This window comes from Centruroides sculpturatus, unplaced genomic scaffold, assembly GCF_000671375.1.
Source record: "Centruroides sculpturatus isolate CEXI.00-Female unplaced genomic scaffold, Cexi_2.0 scaffold343, whole genome shotgun sequence".
NCBI lineage: Eukaryota > Metazoa > Arthropoda > Arachnida > Scorpiones > Buthidae > Centruroides > Centruroides sculpturatus.
In genome coordinates, this window is record NW_019384530.1 from 84,239 (window position 1) to 110,315 (window position 26,077).

At 32.1% G+C, this 26,077-nt stretch overlaps 1 protein-coding gene across 1 annotated transcript in view; it reads right to left on the reverse strand.

Annotated features, from left to right (window-relative positions):
* LOC111623010 (brain tumor protein-like) overlaps positions 1–22,603 on the reverse strand; it is a 106,833-nt gene extending 84,230 nt beyond the window's left edge. Inside the window, exon 1 of the mRNA XM_023365491.1 lies at positions 22,444–22,603. The gene's annotated coding sequence lies outside the window, so the exon portion shown is untranslated. The remainder of the gene's footprint in view (positions 1–22,443) is intronic.
* Between the last annotated feature and the right edge of the window lie 3,474 nt (positions 22,604–26,077).

Sequence of the window (26,077 nt, forward strand, 5' to 3'; positions counted from 1 at the left end):
CACGACACATGTCCCAACACACAGTACTCAGAAAAACACCAAGCAAAACTCTTTCTTTTTCTTGGGTTTATCTGGAGATGTCAGCTGCTTAGGCTATATTCTCCGACGAGCTGAAGCAAAACACACCACTCACGATGCAAGGTCGTAGAACAGTGTTTCTCAAACTTTTTTGTCAGGTGGCACACTTGAAATTATTAAACAAAATTCACGGCACCCCTATTATTATTATTTATTATTTTGCTTTTTACGGTTAGTAAAGATATGAAGGATGAGAAGACTTTGAAAAAAATAAAAGTTTTTTATTAAAGTAAGTTTATTTCCAAACAACACAAAAGCATTCAAAACAAAAGTTATTATTATAAAGGTATCTTTTAATTATTTATTTAATTTAATACTTTAATTCAATTATTTTAAGTAATTTTAATTTAATTATTTAAAAATTTCGTGGCACCCTAAGGTGCCACGGCACCCGCTTTGAGAACCACTGTCCTAGAATATAGCTCACGATGGGGAAAAAAAAGCCTTGTTCAAATACTGGAAAGTCCTTAAGTACCCTCTCAATGTATGTGAATCGGAACATTTTTGATACTAGATTAACTTCCAAAATATAATTTTTTTGTTTTTATATTTTTCAATATACAGTGGGTGATCGGTTAACAAAGAAATCAGATAACGAACACTTTTGCGAAAGATTTTTATGATCGGACAATGAATACATGTTTGGATAATGAACACTTCACTGAAAAACCACAAGAAGAAGCGACGTAAAATAACAAATACCGATTAGTCTTCCTTTATCTTCAGGCAACAATTCGAAACCTTTCAGATTGCGGGAGACGTCGACATTGACGCTCAACCTGGTATATACTGATCGGATAGTATTCCCCCGAACTTTGAAACTCTTCCTTGTAATTCCAGCTTTTTATATTTCTGACAGAAACAATTCTTTTATGTTTTCTTCTGAAAATGCAGATTTATGCCGATATCTGTTATTAAAGATCTTTTGAAGAAGTGGGAGGATGTCAGAACAATGGTCTTAAAATGGCATGCAAACCAGGTTGAGGTTAATAGGCCTAGGGATCTCTACAATTACAATGCTATTAATTACTTCTGAAAAATCATGAAGAAGACAGAAAAGCAATCGACATTGGACAGATTCTTTAACCCCCACAAACAGAAAAAACAGGACTAATAAAAATGCAAGACCGTGTATATATGTATTTTTATCATTACATATGAATAAACATAGTAAGAAAGTATATATATTTTATTTTGGGGGTCTCCGGAACAAATTAATCAAATTCCCATAGAAACCTATGGTAAAACTTACTTCCAACATAAACCAAAAATGGTGCTTAATTCAACTTTTACGTCTTTCACCAACGTTTTCGAACCTTTGGTTCTTCTTCAAGTGAAAAAACGGGACATCGCATGCATTTGAAACAGAAATCAACACACTTAAGAGTATTGTTGAACGCCATGGGTATGGTAAACTGATAACTACCTTAGCTAAAAAAATGCTTCATCCCCAACGAGCAGAACACCCAGAAACGCAAGAGAAAGAACCTAAGGACAGAGTTTCTATCACTTATAATCCGTATTTAGAGAAACTATATACCGTGATCTCTAGGAAAAGACACGTTTCCATCATATTTAGAAGATGTCCTACAATATTTCGACTGCTTAGTAATGCGAAAGATACTCCGCAACAAGACATGATGAGTATACACCATCCCGATTAGGAATCACAGATGTGATGAAGACTTAATATATATCGGCTCCATGAAGAGATCTTTAGGAGTGAGGCTTAAAAAGCATAAAGTGGACATCCTCCACAAGAGGCCTACAACTGCCTTAGCACAGTACGCCACGGACCGAGATACAACCTTTATTTAATCAAGCCAGGATAATATACACCACGCACCAGACACACCATTTGCGTTTGATGGAAGCGATTTATATACACAAAGCAGCTCAGGGTAACAATTGTATCAACAGCAAAGATGAAATATCCTTATCAGTAGCGTGGCAAACCCTGGTATATGACACATGACGAGATGAAAGTTAGGCTCACAACGGTGCATGCGCAAATGATGACAATGATTGCACAGATTTCTGACGATATTCCATTTCAGAATTCTTTCAAAAAAAAAAAAAATCAGCTCAATCGAATGTAAATTTGTTTGCCCGTTTTTTCACCTGAAGAAGAACCAAAAATTCGAAAACGTTAGTGAAAGAAGTAAAAGTTGAATTAAGCACTGTTTTTGATTTATGTTGGACATAAGTTTTAGAAGTTACGGTGTGTTGTGGATGTAATATTGTTTAAACCTATGGTAAATTGATAATCGGTTAATGAACAATTCAGATAGCAAACAAAGTCTTGGAACAGATTATGTTTGTTAACCGATCACCCACTGTATTTATTTTCTTTCTGCAGAATAAAGTAATAATTTTTAACGATACAATATGGTCATGCCAGTGATGTGTAGCACTTCGTGGCTATGATTGTATTATATTTTTTCCTTTTTTTTTTTTGTTTGTTTTCCGTTTATGTCGCGTCGCGCGTATAATTTGTACCGTTTCCCTTCCGTTTCCTTCCTCGGTGCCTCCTGTTAGCCGATGGCTAAGTTTCCGGCGTCTGATTGGTCCGTGACAGTGTGACGGAGTTGGAGGGAGTTATAAAAGCGGGTGTAAGGAGTAAGAAAAAGGGACTCTTGGACTTTTTCGAGAGAGAAAGGGAGAGAACCGCAGACAAAAAGGGAGAGAAGAGCGACCGAGAAGAGAGTGGACCGTTGGTAGAAGAAAGGAAGTTGCGACTCGAAAAGAAGAAGATTCCCCATTGAAGCCCACAATCGGACCGCTACGACAGAACCCTTGCAAGTCCCTTAGGTACTCCGTCCACAATATTTTTATTTTCGGATCTATATTTAATTGTCGAAAAAAAAAGGGGCCTCGCGTGAGGAAGGTTAACGGAAAGGGGAACATCAGGCTATTTCGTTATTTGTTACAATATCTGTCGGGTGTTGGACTGTTTATTGAGATATATATTGTACCACGTTTTTCTTTTACTAAAATAAACCTTTGTTTGCCTGATCACACGTGTATACCGATTTTTCATTGTCCTTCCCTTTGTTCTTTCTATCGTATATCTGTAACCGCAGACCACGTGCCTTGCGGAGTTCACAGATGCCAAGCTAAAACATGCACACCAACAAAAATAATATTGGAATAGCTCAAGACATAGCCAACAGCACTAGTGGAAATTTAAATTTGCCTTTTGGTTAACCGACGTTTCAGTTGATCAGCTTTCGGATAAACGACACTCTACTGTGTACAACTGCTTTAGACTAATGACATAACTATAGGACAAGGGAAACTAGAACAGGGATTTACTTAAAATCTGCATTTGACCTGATTTGGAATTAGATTTCTAAAAAATAAAACAAGAAGAACTGGATTTATTAGCAGTGTCAGTAGCCACATTATCAAAAAACTTCAAGACAGCTGCTCAAATGTGGAAGCAACTATCCAAATTGTATGAAAACAACAATCCAAATATTAATATAACTAAATCAAGGAGTGTTTGCTACAATTTTAGAAAATTGCAGAGATGAGAGTGATTACCTCCTGAATGTCATCCTAAAGAACGATAACATACACCACATAGTCACAAACTTCCATCATTGATAGCTTCACCTTAAATTATACTAATCAATTAAAATTTGGATAATCAGGAATACAAGTATACCTCACCTTACATCAGTAATTGGTTCAACAAGAGGCGACGTAAGTCGAATTTACTTATCTCCGAATTTACTATCACTAGGCTAAACCACAAATTACCATTCCCAGTTCTGTATTTTATTTATTAATGCATTTTTAATAATATATGGTTAATAAGAATCTATTTTAAGCTTACAAACAAATAAATTTTAGCTTTTAATATAGTACAGAAAAAAGTAATCTAAATTTACAAAATACATGTACAGTACTTTAAGTACAGTACATAGGCCTACTTGTAAATGTATATGATTGCAATTTGGTGATGTTTACAGTACATCACAGACTTTTTATTTGTGAATGTGGTTTCTCTAAGACATTATAAAATAATATGATTTTTTAAGGTTAACAAATACAGTTATTAAAATTATTTTGCAATAGTAAAAAATAAACTAATTTATGTTAATTTTCTTAGCACAATGTTGCTGTTGAGAACATATCACACAGGAACACTTTCAGAGGAAAAAGGTTATTTTATTGGTGTGGACGGATATGCATTTCGGGCTTAAAGCCCCTCTTCAGTCCTATTATTACATATTTATCAGTAAATTGATTACAGGTTTACAAATTTACAGAATTCATTGAAAAAATTAGGTTACGTGTACAATGATTTATATAATAAAACATAATTTTTATTATATAACATAATGTTTTATTATATAAATCATTGTACACGTAACTTAATTTTTTCAATGAATTCTGTAAATTTGTAAACCTGTATACAATTTACTGATAAATATGTAATAATAGGACTGAAGAGGGGCATTAAGCCCGAAATGCATATCCGTCCACACCAATAAAATAACCTTTTTCCTCTGAAAGTGTTCCTGTGTGATATGTTCTCAACAGCAACATTGTGCTAAGTAAATACATATAATAGAGAACAACAAGAAACCGAGTTTTAATTTATGTTAAATTTACCAATATCAAGTGGCACTGACAACGACGCCAAATGGTAAATATTGGAACCATCGTGGAAAACACCAATAATGAGCACTTAATGACTGCTAAATAAGACATCAACACAGAAACACAGATATTTTCATGTTTCATTCTCTAGGATTTATAATGATTATATTAACGTTTTCTGTAAATGTACATATTTTTAATATGATTTTATGTGCTTTAAATGCTTTTCTAGTGATATTACAACTTCAATATTTGTGGCAGATGGACGTAAAGTTGAATAAAATGACTTAAACTTGATTTTTATTTTTCCATATACTTTTTTGACAAACGACGTATAATTGAGAACGATGTAACTCGAGGTATACCTGTACTGCTATAGATGAATGTTTGTGCCATATTTTAAGAACATGACAAATAAAGGCTAAATTATCCAAATTTCAATCAACAAAAGTTACAACTTATCAAAAATTCAACTTCCAGCTAAACTTGCAAAGTTATAGAAGAAAGACACAGCAATGGATTTGAATGAAACTTATTATTAGTGGGCACATACTAGTACACAGATACTGTAACTCCACAGAATTTGGAATGATATAACAATTTTTCAACTGCAACAGTTGTGATTCATACCATTCGGTCACCATACAGTATTCAATAATGATGATCATGATTAATATTGAACTTTAAGAAGAATAACTAAGGGTACGTTTGTAAAGCCGAACGAGTTAAATGAGAACATCATTGTTTTTCTTACTTTCATTACACATTTCAATTGATTTGTTTACAACAAAATGGCTGGTTCTAAAATGAAAGTTAGGAATGGCTAATGCAGTCTTATCCAAAAATTTTTATTTAGATTGCTTGAAATGGACAGTTATTTGTTATCATTTTATCTTTTAATCCACAATTTAAACACTAGAACAGATTTAGAAATATCGATATCGCCAGCAGTATTTTCTTCACAAAGTAAACTAACTCCTTCCTTCATGAATTTCGTTAGAACTTCATTTGAAATGTCACCAACATTGAGCATGCACACTGAATGGAATTCAAACTTTATGACTGACTTGTTAGTAATGCGTTTAATTCGTTCAACTTTACGAACGTACCCTAAGATATGTGAAAAATCCAAGCAAGAGCTATCCTAATTAAAAATGGAATGAGGAAATATGTGAGAGGCATCTACTCAAGATCAACTGATGACAAGGACAAAGAAGTCATATGAGATGATTCCAAAGCCCAAACTGACTTAATTTTCTCAATCAGTTCCAGTAAGCTGAAATAGATTAAAGGTTGTAAAGACTGCTTCCGAAATTCGGAGCAAACTGGAATCCATTTCAAGTCCAAGGTTCCAGTCCAAAGGTTCAGTGCTCAAAGCCACACCTCAAACAGGCCTCTTCATGCTGCATAAGATGAATGAATCTGATGATGCTAGATACCACCTAAACAAATTCTTTGATGCTGTCAATAAGCTTCAAGATCTAAATGTTGATTTTAACAACAATCTTCTCACTATAATATTGTTTTATGGCCTTCTGCCATACTAATAAACTTTCGTTGTGCAATTGAGTCATGCAACAATTTGTCAAATCCAGATGCTCTTAAGATAAAGATACTCAAAAAGCACAAATTGTAAAAAGTCAAGAATATAAGCACAACCAAAGACAAACCAAAAGGACAAATGGTGTCTCAATGTGGGGCATCTTCCCACATGTGTGCAAACAAAGATGACTTCACAAAAATCAAGCCCAATGGACAAACTCTGAACTTAGCCAGCAAAGAAGACACTGCAATAATTGAGTGAATCAGCACAGTACAATTAATTCTTGATGATGAATCAGCAGGACAAATATTCAACCTATCTGACAACCCCCTTTAGTTCCAAACCTTTGAACAGATCTCATGTCTGTAAGATTTGTGACAAAGGTTTATAAAGTTTCATTCCATAGGCAAATTGCCTTCATCGTGAACCAAAACAACAACATACAGTAGAGCGTCGTTTATCCAAATCAATTGGGGACTGGGGTTGTTCGGAAAATTGATATTTTGGATAACCGATTATGTACGAAAAAATATATTAACCTATCCCATGTTGAAATTTGTCTCCATTGCGTGTCGCTTTGCATTGAATTTTCGTCAATGTTAAGCCTAACGAAGACTATTGTATCGTTAAAAATTATTTTTTTTTATTTTGTACAAACAAAATAAATATATTGAAAAATATAAAAACAATAAAAAATTATACTTCAGAAGTTAATTTAGTATCAAAAATGTAAAATATTTGAGTAGCCTAAGACATAGCCAAAGACTGCAGCGCCACAGCACTGGCAAAAATTTAAATTTGCCGACTGGAATTCTTTTGGATAATTGACTTTCGGATAAACGACGCCCTACTGTAGTTGCTATGGCTGATTAAGTAATATCATATTAGTAAACAAAATCCAATTGCTGCCATCACTCAATCTGTCCATGCTAATGAATTGGCATTGACATCTAGATTATCTTAACCAAAAGAGCCTAAAGATGATTTTGTCACATTTTGGCATTCAAATCCCATCTGGCAATCAATTATTGCCATGTGAAACATGTCTCAGAGCTAAAATAGTATAAAATCATTTCCCTCAGCAGACAACCAACAAACTTCCAATATGTTTGAAATTGTACACACTGATATCTGTGGCCCATCTAGTATTCAATTGATGTCAGGCACTAGATATTTTGCTGTCTTCATAGATAACCAATCTCTATGGTGTGAAGTACGTTTTCACTGTGACAAAAGGAATATATTATTCTTTAAACAAGTAAAGAACTTCTTAAAGACACAGTTTAACAGAATAATCAAGCATCTTCAATCCGACAACAGAACTGAGTATTGTAATAAAGAATTTGATGATTACTTGAAAGAATATGGGATAAAACGACACTTAACCATCCCCATACTCCACAACAAAACAGAGTCGCTGAAAGAAAAATAGAACATTGATTGAAATGATACAATGTTGATTTCAGTCTAGACTTAAAGCTTCTTTCTGGGCTAAGCCATCCACACTGCAAACTTTATCTTGAACTGTTGTCCTTCTAGAGCCCTAGACAATGATACAGCATACAAAATTATCAATGATAGATTGCAAAATTTCTCACTTTTGAACCTTTGGTAGTCTTGCTTTTGTACTCAATAAGGATCCAACATTCAGTAAATTTGATCCTTGCCCTGCAAAAGGAATATTTAATAGTTATTCCAAACAATCAAAAGTCTATTGAATTTGGATGCTACTCAGAAAAAGATAGTTGCAACTTGAAATATCAAATTCCTTGAATTGAAAACCTCAAATGAAAATTTCAAAGAAATCATCTCCAGGGAACCTTCATTGCGAAATTTCTCTCAGAGACAGTGGAGATTATGATCACTTTTAACGATCTCATCTTCATTCATGACTAGGTTGATGTTCGGGTTATCTGCATGCGTAACACAGTATAGAATTTTAACCAATGGAATCATAAAATTTTTGAAAACGCAGAGTATGTAATTATAGATCACGTGGCAAGGAAAGCATGACTTCAAATAAAGTATATAATTTTGACAAAGTTATGTTTTTTGTTTTATAACATTTTTACAGATTGTAATGTCAAATTGTCTTATAAGAAATAAAAATTTTAAAAACATAAGTTAGAAAAGTGTGCATACTTAGATATTTTTCGAAATATTTCCATCTAATTTCTCCTTAACTATCTAAGTAAGATTAACATCATATTCAATACTTCAGTAATTGATGTAGGATAATTAAAAAAAATTGGAATCAGTGGCATTTCCGAGTAGGCACTGGAAAAAAAGAAGCATTTTCTTTCTCGAAATATTATTTTCCGAGATAGAGAACGTTCTCTAATACGACTGTAAGCGTGAGTAGCATCCAGTCATCCTTATTGGATATAACGAAATCGAGGCAAAAGACGAAAGACAACTATCTGCTTGTCTGTGAAAAATGAAAGAATCTTCGAGAGAAAAAGTCATCCAGAATTGTGTTTGGAGAGATGCAATGATCTCTCAAAATGTAAACAAATGATTAGCCAATCAGCGACCAGCTTGTGACGTAGACAATGTCTAAGAGACGAGAGATGATGACCAGAATATGGCCCTAGGTCATCCACACCAAATCAAAATTGGTTTAAAAGATAGATCGCACAAACTTTTCAACATAGTAGTGACTAAATCAAATCTGCAACACCAAGTCAAAGAACCATATTTACAGAATGTGAAACTAAACCAAGAATGTCCAACAAGGGAATAAATTCTTTCAATGAAAAAAGGAGAAGACTGGAATCCAAATATGCTGAGGAAATCTTGGAATGTTTCTTGATGAAAATATACAAACCAGTCAACTTCTCTTGACCCAAGCACCCACTGGAATGAGAGGAAGTGTTGGCGAGAGTATCATGGCACTCTCCTAGGAACATTTCAGGTGGTGCTTAAATCTTTCCATATATAAGACGATCTTGCCCTATGTAGACACACACTTCTGTACCTCTACCATACATACTGTAAATTAAACTCTGTTCCAATCAAGCCATTTCAATCAAGCCATACCTCACTACACACTCTGCATCAGCTACAACAAAGTATTTACCTACTTTATAAAAATTTAGACAATTTGTTAAAAACAGACAAGAAAAAATCAAAATTTTACAGATGCATTGAATATATCAATAATGACATGAATTACTTACTAAGTTATGGCATCTAAGATCAGCTATAAATTGATTACACTCCAGAACAAAATGGTATAGCCAAATGTTTAAATTGAGTCCTAACTGAAAAAACTAGCTACATAAATCTGTGCAAATTTGGGCAAAAAATTTTGGGTTAAAGCAGTCAATATTGCAACTTATTGCAAAAATAGATTGACAACCATTGCTATCAAAGATAAAACTTTATACAAAGTTTGGTATAATCAAATTGACCTAATCTAAGTCACACTAATCTAAGTCACACGATGGTCTTTGGATGTCGTGTCTTTGTGCACATACAAAAAAAAACGGAAGAACTGGATAGAAAAATCTGAAGAATTTATATTTGTAGGTTACTGTGAAAATAGTAAAGTCTGTAAGTTAATTGACCTGAATACAGCTCACTGTCAAGGAACACAAGATGAAATATTTATAGAAAACCAAATGGCATATTCCAATCTAATAGTTTTATGAAATTGAGCCATTTATTATTAATTAACCTTTTAATGGTTAGTCAAATTTCTCATTACTGAAATTATGTCATTTTATAATGTTACTTTTTAAGACATTCATCACTTGTTTGTGGGAACCATTTTAATTTAATTTATATCCATGAAATTATTTTATGTTCCCAAATGGAAACATTGACATTGTCCATATACTAAAAATATATGCTTTTATTTGACTTCATAAAAAAAGGTTTACAGTGGGTGATCGGTTAACGAACATAATCCATTCCAAGACTTTGTTCACTATCTGAATTGTTCGTTAACCGATTATTGATTTACCATAGGTTTCTATGGGAATTTGATTAATTTGTTCCAGAGACCCCCAAAATAAAATATATATACTTTCTTACTATGTTTATTCATATGTAATGATAAAAATACATATATACACGGTCTTGCACTTTTATTAGTCCTGTTTTTTCTGTTTGTGGGGGTTAAAGAATCTGTCCAATGTCGATTGCTTTTCTGTCTTCTTCATGATTTTTCAGAAGTAATTAATAGCATTGTAATTGTAGAGATCCCTAGGCCTATTAACCTCAACCTGGTTTGCATGCCATTTTAAGACCATTGTTCTGACATCCTCCCACTTCTTCAAAAAATCTTTAATAACAGATATCGGCATAAATCTGCATTTTCAGAAGAAAACATAAAAGAATTGTTTCTGTCAGAAATATAAAAAGCTGGAATTACAAGGAAGAGTTTCAAAGTTCGGGGGAATACTATCCGATCAGTATATACCAGGTTGAGCGTCAATGTCGACGTCTCCCGCAATCTGAAAGGTTTCGAATTGTTGCCTGAAGATAAAGGAAGACTAATCGGTATTTGTTATTTTACGTCGCTTCTTCTTGTGGTTTTTCAGTGAAGTGTTCATTATCCAAACATGTATTCATTGTCCGATCATAAAAATCTTTCGCAAAATGCAGTGCACTCTGGAACAGTGCATGTTCCAGAGTGCACTGCATCCAATAAACCACATCTTATATGATTATTGTTCAGATGGTAAGGTGAATAATTCCATATTAATGGTAGCTAGTAACTACTATATAGTAGTTACTAGCTACCGTTAATATGGAATTATTCCATTTCACACAGACTACTATATAGTAGTTACTAGCTACCCTGTACAAAAAAACAAAGGAGCATGCAAAGAATGAAAAAGAAGTTACACTGCCTAATCTAATAAAAAGTTATAATCAGGATATGGGAGGTGTAGACCTATTAGATCATATGTTGGTTTTTTTATATCAAACACCCTGTTTGATATAAAAAAAAGTGATGGCGGAATCTTTGTTAATGCCTTGAATATGACTGTCGTTGCAGCATTTAGGTTCTACCATCCTGATGAAAAGATTTCATATATTTCTGTTATAAAATTGCAATATCACTGTTGAAGGTAGGAAGATTAGATTGCATTCATCTAGTAGGTCCAACCAACCCAACTATTCGAGACATTCACTTTGATGGCATAAACCATATCTTATGCCCCATAATCTAAGGAAGGTGCACAGTGTGTAGTAAAAACACTGCTTGTCAATGCCAAAAATGTTAAAAATGTCTTCACAAACAATGCTCAATTGCTTATCATACCAAATAATTTGCTTTAATCTGTTATGAAAAGTAGCCTAAATAACTAAAATTTGTTGTATACCATTCTTAATTGTGTAATACAGTGGATGATTGGTTAACAAAGAAATCGGATAACAAACACTGCATACTAATCAACTTCCTAATGGAGTATTTTTATCATCACTTTTTCCACAATAAATTTGCATATTTATGGATATCCATCAACTCAACATAGCATCCAAATTTTGAATCCAAAACCTTATACATTTGTTTCTAATAAACATTGGCCCGTGGTAAGGTACCATTTTTTCATCAATATTCAAATTTAGATGAAAGATGCCAAATTGTTGACATTGAGTATTCAAAATTTCATAAAAGGAGAGGACTTTGGTGACTTTCGAATGACCGAAGTTTTAGTTGTCAACAATATGGGAGTATCTTTTTATACTGCAAAACCTCTCTTGGCTCAAAATTATGATTTTGCCAAAAATCAAAACTGAAAGATCCTTGGCAGTTGACCAGTAGTGGACAAGGAATAGTATACACTAACAAGCAACAACCCCCAAAACTGCCTAATTTCTTGTTCAGATATCCCGAAATTCAGATTAATCTTGTCACAAGTTTAATACAAACATATTTGGTCTTGTAATTCATTGATAATTTGAGGGATAGCTAACACTTCTATAGTCTTTTGAAGCTATAGAAGACTTACTTAAAAATATATAATTTTTTTGAGTCTATATCTTTGTTAACTTTTCAATAATCTTTATATGATGTTTTAAGATTTTTTATATATTCAAGCTAATTGACTGTTACTTCTGAATTGGTCTGTGAAAAGGATAAAAAGAAATATCTATAGCTTCAAATGAAGATAATCTTGGGTTATGTTGTCTTTATGCAAATAATGTATGACTTTATGAAAACTTCTATAGTCTGTCTATGAAAAGAATCAACTTGGATATTAACCAATCAGCAACAGCTATTGATTGCTTAGTTGTGACAACTTCCAGTTTCTTCCTCATTTGTTTTACATATCACTGCCATTATAAACAGTGTTATGAAAGCTTCACATTCTGGTATCAGAATATGAGGGAGTTTGCTAAGAAGTCATACTCAGGAGGTTATTTTATAATGAGCAACAATATTTTGATAAAGAAAAAGAGAAAGGAGAACCGTTAATGCCATTAAATCAGCTAAGACAATGGACAGCCACAGCTACCAATGCCAACTGTTTGATGATAACTATTCCTTTTTCCATACTTGATGTAAGATTTTTTCTTACAATTAAATGATTTATAGACAAAAAAAATTTGCATAACAAATAAACACATACTACATCAGTCATTATTCAGCAGTATCGAAACACGTGATAACAACAAGTTGTTTCTTTCCCTCCAAAATGACACCAATGTTTTGCTCATTGCTCCTCAACACTGTTGCTCACACTGTGGAGTTTAGAAATGTCTTCAAAGTAGTAGTTCTATAGTGTAGAAAAAGAGCAAAATTAGACTTAAAAGCCAGTCTCATTGTAGAGTTTGCTGTCAGATTTAATGATGATGAATCTGGTAAAAAAAACAAAAACCAATGAAATATGCAAATGATGTGATAGTTGACTTAATTTGTGCACTTAAAGTACACCTAATTTGTAGTTTTTTTCAAAGAAGCAATACAGAACCAATATTGCACTTTTTTCAATTTGAAAATGTGTTACACATGAACAGTCACTTTGGGACTGATTTCAAAGAGCAATGGTTGGCTTAGAAACTTCAAATTAGGACATGGCATAAGAGGACTTCGCATTGAAGAAGAGTCATTGTCCTGCAACAGCATGGCTGCCAGTAAATTCAAGGAAATTAAGATATAGCAAAGATGATATCTACAATATAGATCAGGGGTTGATAAACTTATCTCAATGTGACCACTTTGATGATTTCTTAAAAATCTGGACATCCCATTGAAAGTTTTGATATTAAATACTTTTTAAATCTATTTGATGAAAGATTTTTGAATAGTAATAATTACAATAGTGTGTAATGTAAAACATGATATAATAAACTGTATTTTAAAAAACATTTATAGTTAATCAAGCAACATAATATTTATATATTGAACTAAAATACTGTATACTTTTTAATGTGAAAGGTAATACATAGGCTTGGTGTTTTTTAGTAGACCATTTACATTGGGCCATGATTCATAAGCTTTAATCTAAGTTTCCTCTTTCTTCCAAGATCAACATGTTTCACTGTTAATTATAAGTTATCACTGCTTAATTATAAGTGCATTATCAACTAAGTTCAACTTCAACTATATATGAAGTGGAGGAAAGCTAAAATAAAGGTAGTACTGTTGCACAAATTTTAGAATATCTAGTATTATTTATTTCATTCCACAAAATAATTTGGTAATCGTATTTTTGAAGTATGCTTTTACTTCATAATCAACAGACATATCTAAATTCATCAAAAAATTCTTGGATTTTTATGCTATTTTGATTTAAATAGGAGTCAAAAGGAGATACAATCCAATCAGGAATTTTCATATTTTGCAGATCTGAAAATTTAATGCTGATATCATGGATTAGCTCTTTAAGATGGTTAACAAATATCTCCAAATCATCTTCAGCAATAATTTAGTTTTATTCATTTTTCAGTTGTTGAAGATTTACAAACTACTTGAAGTCTCTCATTGATAAGGGCAATTACTAAAATTTACCAAAACTGGGACTGGGAATACTATAAGAAAAGAAGAAACTATACAGTAAATTTCAGCAATATTTACTTCAGAAACAATTATTTTCTGCCTTTTTGAATTATTTTCTGCTTCAGTTCTTAAATACTGCATTTTATACATTAATGTTTGATTTATTTAATCATATGTTAATTCCAGAAGTAATAAAGGAGGAAAAAAAGCAAAGACACAAAGATGTGCTAAGATAGAAGGATTCATGAAAGAAGTTATACCATGCTATACTGATGTTTATTTTAAAAGCCACTTTAGACTGTGTACAGTTGAAGTACATTAAGAACTGCAAACTCTTTATCCACACCCAAAGCAAATTTAAGATTGTCATATATAAAATGAAAAACTTTGGATTCGTTTGGTCTCAGAGATGGGTGGCTGCCATCTTAAAGTTTAAATTTTCTTCCAGTAGTCACCAGACTGCAACAGATCTAAGGACTATTAGAGATCAATGAAGCTACAGGACTCAATCGTCACATGACTTACTCACTTCCTATTGCTAACAGAGAGGATTAGAAACATTTCATTGCAAACTGTGGTGACAGCATAGAGTTTAGAAACATCCTCCTTGTCCTTTTTTCAGCCAGTAGTTAAAGAATGAACAAAGACTAAAGAAACTATTTTCTCCTTGTCTAAATGGTTGTTGAGATATAGTTTTGACTGTCATCAGCAATTACACTTCCTTTTAGATGACAATATCATGTAGGCACCTCTAAAAAAACAACTTGCCACAGTGTCTACAAACAGTGCACAAATGCAGTATACAACAGTTCTGTGAAGATTCTTGAGAATATGTCTTCCTTCCTCTCTGACAGGGTGACCATCCGTCCCTGATTTCCAGGGACAGTCCCCATTTTTGACCCTCTATCCCCAGCAGAAAAGCATCCCCGGTTTTGTTCCAGGAAAGGAGACTTGTCCTCATTTTCTCATTTCCTTGTGATTACTATTGTCGCTGCCAGTTTTTCCGCAGAGGACGTGTCCAATGTCTTCAGAGTTGCCAGGTAATTTTTTTATGAAGTAACCAATTTTTTGAGGAATGCCAAAAAAGGAGACAAATTTTAAAATGCAGACAAAAATACAACTAAAAAAGGACTAGAAGTAAATAGCTATAAACCTTATTGTAGGAGAGCTATTTGATTGAAGCAAACAAGTTCAATCAAAATTAAAATGTTTAAGTCTCACAAGACAGTAAGTCCCATTTGACAGTACAGTACTTATACACATAGGCTGCTACTGTATACCCTAAAAAGTGACAAATGACATGTGTTCTAAGATTTGCCAAAAATATCTGGCCACTCTATCTACGACCTCCAAGTGTCTCATCTGCAGTGTTGCCAGATCTGAAGGTTAAAAAGTAGCGTGGTTTGCTCCAAAAGTAGCGGATTTGAACTGTTTGTAGCCCAAACAATAAAAATGAATTATTTTGCAACTATGCACTTTTACTAATGAAATAAGTTTGTAATATATGTATATACATACACAGGGTGTATCAGAATGACGTTTTAAAAATTTGGGGATTGTAGAGGATGAAATTTTGAACGTTTTGATATAAGGAACCTACAGCCGGAAATGAGATACGTATAAAGTTTCTACTGCACTTTGCACGTTCTATGAGGTCGGTATGCTGAATGAAACAGCAGAATACAATATTTATGACAAGTTTTATTGACAAAACAGTAGAGTACAATCAAACTGTACGTCGAATCAGTGGCTGCACTACTTTAGAGTAAATGTTCAGTGTGACGACCACCAACTTCGTTACATAATGTGCAACGACAAACCATATTTTGTCCGACTCTCCGTAAGATGCCACGCTCCCCTCTGATGGTATTAAATGCTGTAAAGATGCGCTCCGTAAGCTTATGAACTGTTCCTACAGGTATTGCGTACACAAGGGACTCACGTTGACTAGCTGTGTGTTTACATCACAACGCCAGTGGATGCAAGGGGTGACCTGAAGAACGACAAGCACTGAGTACACAACGTCCTGTACACAGGCTCAGTTAGACCACTGTAGTTGTGTATTTACAGTCTTTCATCCGCAGCAATAACATGACGTCAATGGATGGAAGGGTAGCTACCAAAGTGAAGGGCGGTCAAGCACTTCCTACCGCTGTAGACACTTTAATTCAAATTTCCGATTATAGGTTCCTTACACCAAAACGTTCAAAATTTCATCCTTTACAATCCCCCAAATTTTTAAAACGTCATTCTGATACACCCTGTATATGGACATTCGGTGTATCTGCATCAATTTTCTCTAAATCAAAGCGAATCATTCGCAGGTGAGGCGATTCATTTTTTGAACTTAGAGACTTAGCGACTGCGGCTTTTCTTTTCAGTTTTAAGGCCATCCTTTTCCATTGTATCAAGAACTGTTGTAACAAATTTAATAACTTTTGGATCACTTATTGGGAGAGAAAATTGGCAATTCCAACAGGATAATGCTGGTAGTAGACAATCCACAATTTCACAAGCAAAGTCGCCTCCATGCTTGTGAAGTTGTGGATTGTCTACTGGAGCGAACGACTGATGGAAAACGGAAGCAAAGTATCTTAATCTTTGTTAAACGTTGCAACTTTATTTATATAGTTAAGTGTAATGAAATAAAATAAAACTTTATTACTTTTGTATAATACAATAAGTGTTTTGCGATTTTATATATAAAAATAAAAAAGTAGCGTATTTTTAAGATTTGTAGCCTGAAGATAATTATCACTAGCCCAAAAAGTAGCATGTAGCCCAATTGAAATTTTTGTAGCGAGGGCACTTAAAAAGTAGCCCAATCCGCTACTTGTAGCCCAATCTGGCATCACTGTTCATCTGTAGTCATAATCTCTCTGGCCAACATAGTCTGTCCTTTTATATTCCTCACTTTTAGTGTATTGTGTACCTCAGTTTCTTCTAGAAACTTCTGGATGTGAGCCTTCTTTGTTTAACTATCTTTTTTTCACAGGGGAGTGACTCTTTTGTTAGGCACCCTTTGTTTATCAGTGTGAGGACAGGTGTGTCCATCTACCATCTGGATTCCATCTAACAATTCCCACGGCCTAGGCAATGTTAGAACTTTCTTTGTTCAGTAATGTAGAACACCTAAGTTAAAATTCTGAGTGGCTTAGTGGGTGGAGCTAAGAATGTTCTGACCATCATTGAACAATTATTCTTAGTTAGACAACTAGGCAAAATGGTAGATGAAGTTAAAATTATGGTCGCAAACAAACTGGCAGAAAAGGATAAAGTAACCAATAAATTATTCAAATGGAAGTTATGTCAGATCATGATGAAATTAATAAAACAATTATTAATTGTAATCAACAAAATGGACCGCTATCTTCCATTAAATTGTATTTGGAATCTGTTATGCCGACATATGATAATTTTGCATTTCAAAGTCATTTTAGAATGAGTTAATGATTTAGAATGAGAGAATAACTTTGTGATTCTTATAATAAAATACATTTAGTCCAACACGAGCAGCCATGTTGAAAATTGTACAATGAGACAAAAACAATGATGTCACTAATAGGATCGGCACCTCTTTGGTGCCCTGTCAGGATGACACCACCGCGTCTCGGAAGCCGCGTTATTTAGGTCACACGAGCAGTCGCGTAACGAAGCGATCAGAGTCGAGATAGAAGGAAGAGACAGCACAGGTTAACTTAACAACTGTTTAATGGGTAACAAGAGGCCATACATTTCAATTTTAACTAGACTAGTTTTTTGATAATTTCTATGATTTGATAGATATTTGATATTACGTTTTTCCCCAATTTGTGAGAGAGAGAGTTTATAAGTTGCATAGATAATAGAAGCTGACTGAACTAGCTAGAATTCTAGTGGTGGGAGGAGTCAAGCAGTAGTTAGAAATGAGTTCAGCATTGCAGCATAACTAGACTTAGCAAGAATGAACACAGCCCTGGTTTAGATAACTGATGGTTCTAATTATCAGCATTCAGAAAATTAAAATTCTATTGTACAATACAATTTATCAATACTTACTTGTCAGGTACTGTTATCAGTCTTTTAATGTTACCAAATTAGCAAATCCCAGATCATATAAATTAAAATATACTTTGATTCTGATGAAACCGTGTTGTTGTTATTAAGCTGTTTCTTTGCAGACACACTAAGGTGACATATATCAACACTTGGCAACTTATTGACTATTTATTCAGTTGGGACGCCTTTTACATTACGCGTTTCGGGCATTGGCCCCTCTTCAGCCAACTAGACATAAAAAATAAAACATAAGAAAATTTGTACAAAAATACGCGAGTAGATAAACTGTTTTTTTAAAAAAATTTTTTAAAAANCATATTTAAAAGCCCAGTAGTCAAGCTGCTATCTACGACCCTGTTTGTTCTCCAATGATTATCGTCGACCTTGTTTGTTATCCAAGTTGTATATGAAATATGAAATTGTCCATCCTGTTCGACATCTGTACAATAGTGGTTTGTGTTTTATGGTATGTTTTTAAAAAATTTTTTTAAAAAAACAGTTTATCTACTCGCGTATTTTTGTACAAATTTTCTCATGTTTTATTTTTTATGTCTAGTTGGCTGAAGAGGGGCCAATGCCCGAAACGCGTAATGTAAAAGGCGTCCCAACTGAATAAATAGTCAATAAGTTGCCAAGTGTTGATATATGTCACCTTAGTGTGTCTGCAAAGAGAAAAATAAAATATACTTATAAAACTTTGTTTAATGTAATCACAGTTTTGGTTATAGTTATCATTACCTTCAGAGACATTTTTATGCTCTTTTTTGGTTCTATTAGTCTCAATCTATGGCTAAGTGCACAACAACCATCAGTTATCATTATGTCTTAGCCAGTACTTTAAATATTAATAAAACAATTAATAATAGCTAAAATAAAATAAATTATTATTTGTTCACAGTATAGTAATTTAAATTGTTGGAATTTGTTACTTCAATTATATATGGATGAATTACTATTAATTAATAATTATAATTAATCAAGTTACACATTTTTGATTGTATTAATATGTCCTTTAGTATTAGAGTAAATAAAACGAGAATTTCTATTAACTATAATCTTATTTACTTACTATGCTGCTTAATTAATGTTATCAGTTGTTTATTGTTGTTGTTATCCTATAGCAAACAGTAAAAAGATTCTATTATATTAAAATCTAACAAGATTTAATTCCTACAATTTGTAAGACAATAAATTTATCTTTTTAAACTGAATTTTACATTTTACATCTGACAATGAAATTAATGCTTTATCTTTAAATATAAGATATATAACTTTTAAGCTTTTGCGTGTTAAAAAAAAAAAAAAAAACCAAATTTTTCAAATACTACTTCCATGGAGCATTTTTAAAATATTATCTTAACAATATAGTTATATTTTGATTAGATAGCATCTATGACAAATTAGTAAATACACATTAGTATAGGCATATAATGCACAGTACAGTAGAAATCTGTTCTATTTTAGGTATTTTTTTATTATTTAATTTGCTTTCACAGTTATTAGTCCATCTCTTGTTAGAAAGTATAAAGATCTGTCTAACATAAATATTTACACATAGTAAACTAAGCCAAACATTATAAATTAATCAAATCATAATGCCATATTCCTCAAGCAATAACTTGTCTAATTAAATATATAAAGTAATTTGGACTAAAGATAAAGCCTACCTTTAATCCAATTTACTTGTATTAGAATGAATACCAGATGTCCTACCTTAGGTCCAAATTATTTTATATATTTAACTAGTTACATTATTTCCCAATGAATCTGGCATTATCATTTGATTGGTTTATAGTTACAGACTTAGTTCACTATATACCATTTACTGTAGTTATCATATGATTCTACAGTATTTATACAAAAGTAACTATAAAGAAAAAGAAGAGGAAAAAATATTAGGAGAATGGAATCAAAATCACAAAATGTAGAAATACAAAACAGTAATCATTAGTACCAAGATATTATTTTTATGGTAGTATATGCTTATTTATTTTAAATCATATTTCAATATTAGGCTAAAATTTTTATTCAAAATGGATCCTTATTGATTTTTATTTTAAAGATATACACTTTCATTTTCAATACACTCATTTAATGATAAAAGCTTAAAAAATCCCAGAGGCATCAAACATGACCTTCCTTTGTTAGTGTCTCAATTCAAATGCATTTGTATAACATAATTTACAATATTAAATTAGAAGGAAAACAGTTCTCTGAATAATTTTAAATTTATTTGCATATATTTCCTAAAAAACATTACAAAAAAGTTAATATTAAAATTTTTTGTTGATTATATAAAAAAATTTTATATGTAAAACTATTTGCATTATCTTGATAAAAAGTGGTTTATGTTCTAATTCTAATTTGCAGCAATCATACCATAATATCCTAAGTAACAATACAAATGTATTTCCGTAATTAAAGAATATAAATTTTGGGTGCAAATGCAAAAAAATTCATCAATTTAGAGATATTTTAATATTTAAAATTCTAATTACATTATCTTCAATGTTTCCAGTAAATGATTAGTACTGATTAATTAATACTGGATCTTTGACAGAATAATATAACTGTATTGACACTTTGTCAAGTGTCAACACACAGTTATTAAGTACCAATATAAAAAGAATATTAATAAAATGAAATATATTATTACTATTATAATGGTTTGTGTCTAACTAACAGACTCAGATAGTCAATGTAGCAATCATATGATTTTATGGTTTCAAGGTTAATTACCAAATAAAGTTAGACACACTGATAATTTTTGATTCCAGAAAATTTTGCTGTATTTTTTCACTTATTCTCATTTAATATTAATGTTATACAAAGTTCTAATTCTAGCAGCCTTAACAGTTAAACCAATAAAATATTGTGTACATAAAAAGTCAAAAACTACTCGAAATGAAATTTAAATTTAAACGTAAATATATTTAACATATTAATTCAGTAAAAAATAACATCAATACACAGTAAATAATTGAGAAAACAACAATTTATGTGACAACATCTTAAAATAATACTAAATTAAATAATACTTATAGCATTTTTAAAAAATCATTTCTAGAATATAATTTCGAACAAATCGAATTAATTATTTTCCAATATCAAACAAAATTACTACATTAAAAGATTGAAACCAAATTTACGACTTTACCATCTAAATGATGGTAAAGTCGTAAATTTGGTTTCAATCTTTTAATCGATGTCAAGTGTCAATTGATCAGTAAACGTACGATCTAATTATAAAACTGTTACGATTTATACGGAATCTACCATAAAGTAATCGTATAAGTTAAATACTTTTAAAAAACCGTTCCAATACTTTTGTGAATTCCTATCAAACATAAGTATGTATTACCCCCGCAACAGGGAAATATTCCTTTATTTGCTAATAAAGACTGATTGATTGATTATAAAACTGTTATCATGTGTTTTCATAAAGAAAAGTGACTTAATTTACCAAAATGCATTGAAATCATTAAACTTTAAAAACAAAAATTAAATCATTTACTGAAATTGAACTAAAATTTATGAAAATGGCAGGATTTACTTATTTAGATCAGCAAACAATTCAAGGTCAAACAAACAAAAAACATTATCTTTACCATAAAATTAAACTTATTATTGCAAATAATCCATGCAACCTTATCATTCCGTAGACAATTATTACTTTTTTTTTTTCTTAAATCAATTAACATATCTAATCCAAAATAGAATGCAGCTATAATTATATAAACAAAGAAGTATTTTTAAAATGTAAGAAGAATAATCAAAAGCTTCTACTATTATACACTATTTATTATAAAATATGTTAATAAAGTTTGCATTGATTTTCTTACATGTAACCTTGAATGATTTTTACTATAAACAGAAGTATATAAAGATGTATTATCATAAGGTCTTATTATAAATTCCCAATTTACATTATTTTTTCCCCCAATTTTGACTTTACCTTATCGAGGGCAAATATATAAACATTAACCCACAAATACGTTTTTCGTCCTTATTAAGGAACTGCACGAAATTAATACGTTTTTTATTTTATTTTTTTCCTTTCAACAGCGCATTTAATTCGATAACGGATCGAAAATAATCAAAATCGCAATTAAATACTCGATAAAACATTCATATTTCAGGTAATTGACTAAATTACACCTTAGGCCTAACTAATTTATAACTTATAAGAGAGTAAAAAAGAAGAAATTATATTTACCTGAATGTAAATCACAGTCAAAAGTATATAAAAAAAGAAAAAAAATGAAATTTATAATATTATCTTTTGATGGAAAAAAAAACAAGATTCGTTTGTCCTGTATTTATATATCTTTTAAGAAAAAATATCTCTACTCGTCCATCTCGACATCCGCCATCATAACAAATGAGTAAAAGCGCATGCGCCAAAATTGGATCCGTTCTCTTCCGTACTTGATAATGCCCTTCTTCCGGTTAAAGTAGAATGCATACTTTGTCGGAACGAGGTGAAAAGTTTAGTTCGTAGAATGCTTTTCTGGGAATTTTTTTTTTTTTATTTAATGTAATGTCGGAAATAAAATCGATTGGATGAATTAATGCGAATGGGTGTACACTTAAAATATTTAAAATTAATTTCGATCTACGCGTCGTACACGTATCGTATGTGTTTATTGTATATACAACGTACGGTACATTATGCACACGTATATAATATAAGGTAGTTTATAGAAAAAGTATATTTTTGTGATATATTATATCGAATGTATATCATTTGAAGAATTGTAAAAAAATATATATTTTATTATGTACATGAATACGTAGAATAGGAAACGGAGTTAATCTGGACAATCGAGATTCCCAACCATTCACAGAAAGGGTATTAGCACAGATTAGGGACCAGATAGGGACTAGCGCCCTCACCGGTGACAGGCAGAAACAAGTACAGTTGTCCCTTGATAATCCGACAGGTATGGGACCAAAGGTGTGTCAGATTACCAAAAGTGTCCGGATTACCGAAAATAATTACATATTTCGCATTGTTTTGCTAGCAGTAACTTACAATATTCTCTACTCCAACTGTTCGAACAGAACTGCTCACATAAAACACACGAAATGTGTGTCATCGAGTAAGAATTGGATGGGGAGATTCACATCGCGACATGCTTCTGTGCAAGCAGACACGTAACGGGGACGGGTACCTTGACGGGAGGTGCGTCGGACTACTGAGCATGTCGGATTAAAAAACGTCGGACTATAGAGGGACAACTGTAATTGTATTAACGCGTTAACTGGCTTCAAAATTACGATTTTATTCATTTTTTAAACATTAAATTAGCTTTCAGATTAATTAAACCGTAGCATTTTAAAAAATCTGATAATTTGTAAAGTTTATTATAATTTTAAAAAGGGCACATTTAAAATCGAGATGGCGGATTTCACTACTCACCACGTGATTTAAATCCGATTATAAAACCATCTAATTTGATTAATATCAGATTTTATATGTTTAAATACAGAGAAAAAACGATCTAAGATGTGTTATGATAAGTTTTATTTAGTAATTTAAATTTAAAAAGGATTAATTATTTTTGTTTTATCTGTTATGGACCGTTGAACCGTTCTAGTGTTATAAAAGTTAAATATCAATTCGTATTAACAGAAAATACCGTACCTACCTTATAAACTTGAAAACTTATTTGTTTATTAGTAATAAAAGTAGAAATATACAGTATATCTAGTCAAAAACTATTGTCTTCGATTCCACCGAATGAACACTCCAAAGATGTGAATGGCTCTCTCTGTGAAGGCACTAAGAACACTTTTCAGTCTGATCCTTAACCGGTTCTTAGTTCGTTCTCTTGGGATCAGACTAGATAGACGGAAGATGACTTCTTCCATTCCATTCGAAAGTCAACAAAGAATTTACGAATACAGTGAAATCCGTTGATTATCATTTAGTAATTAGCCTTAAACTAGCCCGATAGATTTTCGGCATACGGTTGGTGTTTAGCTAGATTATTATTACTTTAGGACTTCCTACTTTTGATAACAATAACCCGCTGATAGTACTAAACAGAATAAAAATTTTCGTTATTGAACTCAATTCATTAAATAATTACAGTATGAATGTGTACAATTTATATTTATCATAAATTGAATACTTAATAGAGAGGTTGAGGCGCACGTTTTAAACGTGTAAACGTGTACGTGTGACGTTCGGCGCCGCTTTCCCGTAAGCCTAAAAGTTTGACAATGGTGTTTGGATAGTCGGTGGAATCACGCTCGACATTCCAAACACCATCGTCAAACTTTTAGGCTTACGGGAAAGCGGCGCCGAACGTCACACGTACACGTTTACACGTTTAAAACGTGCGCCTCAACCTCTCTAATACATTACACATTTTTATATAGTACTGTTCATTTCTTATAAACAACTTTTAACTGAACAGCGCAAAATTTTTAGCTAAAGAAATAGTAATGTTCATCCCTAAAGAATTTTCTTGCATTTTATGCTATCAGAGTTTTTCTACCAACGTCCCAGCTATTCCTCATTCATTATGATTATTATATACTATTTGTGTGTGTACGTGCGTACATAAATATATTTTTTACAGTTCCATGTATAGTTCTATTTAACTATTTGAGAACTTATCTCTTGTTTCAGAATCAATCCTTTTCTTCTTACGTTTTAATTATTTTCAAATAATGTCCCTTCACTTGTACATAATTTATTTGAAAATATCTTATTTTTGACTCGAATATCGATTTTATTTTGAATATATTATCTGTTATGCATTACATTCATAAAACAATTCGAATAAGGCCACAAAAAATCGATTTTTAGAAAAATGTAGAAAAAAACTTTTGATGAATATTCGTTCCAAAAAATGTTCTTAGTCGTTCTACTAAATCTTTTGTCTAAAGAAATTAATATGATAAGTTAATAAAGAAGTATTATTTGAAATAATTTCGTACGCAATACGAAAGGAAATCATTTAGAAAAATAGTTATTTTGTTTAAATCCGGTCGACTTTAAATTCCATAAAATGCGGATTTAAACATGAGGAAATGTATTAGAATTCGTTGTTTATGAGGATAAAATGTTATACAGTTAATATATATATATATATATATATATCGATGACTCTACCAAGTAAAAATATCATCGACTGACTATGAATATACTGTACAAAGTAACTGGTTTCGACTTATTTCTACTTAAGAAGTAGTTAAATAATTAAGCAATTAGGGAATTGGGGACATAAACAAAACCCCGATGAAAGAGCCGAAATTTTATTTAAACAAAAGCCTAACCGAACCAATCTGTAGCCGAGTACAGTGGGACTGATTTCTTCGAAACTAGTAGCCCGGGACGCCCCCTAGTGGGCGTTGTTTACAAATTTCCATGAAGCACGGTTCCTTTGACTTTTTGTTCCTATCAATATGCTCTACAGCTCTGTTAAAGTCCCAATGGTAAGATTAGGTGAAGATGTGGCGACCCCCCCAAACTGTAGCCCACTGTGCGAACAATAAAGGCAAAGGAACCATACCCCTACTTGCGACCCTTCGCGAGATATAAGCCCCTGAAATAATAAATTCCTATTACAAATATACTGAATTATTTATATTGTTATATTGACCAAATAATAATTTATTGGCCAAATGAATAATAATAATTCATAGTGTTAATTTAAATAAGAATTAAAATTGTTAATTTGGATGTTTGAAATATGACACACGATAGGGGCGCCTCTAGTGTCGGTTATCAAACGGTTACGGGACGGACGGACACCTGTTGAATGGGTTACATATATATTATTAGATGCAATAAAGACATTTTTCCAGTTCAACGAGAGTGACCGAAAAGTTGTAAA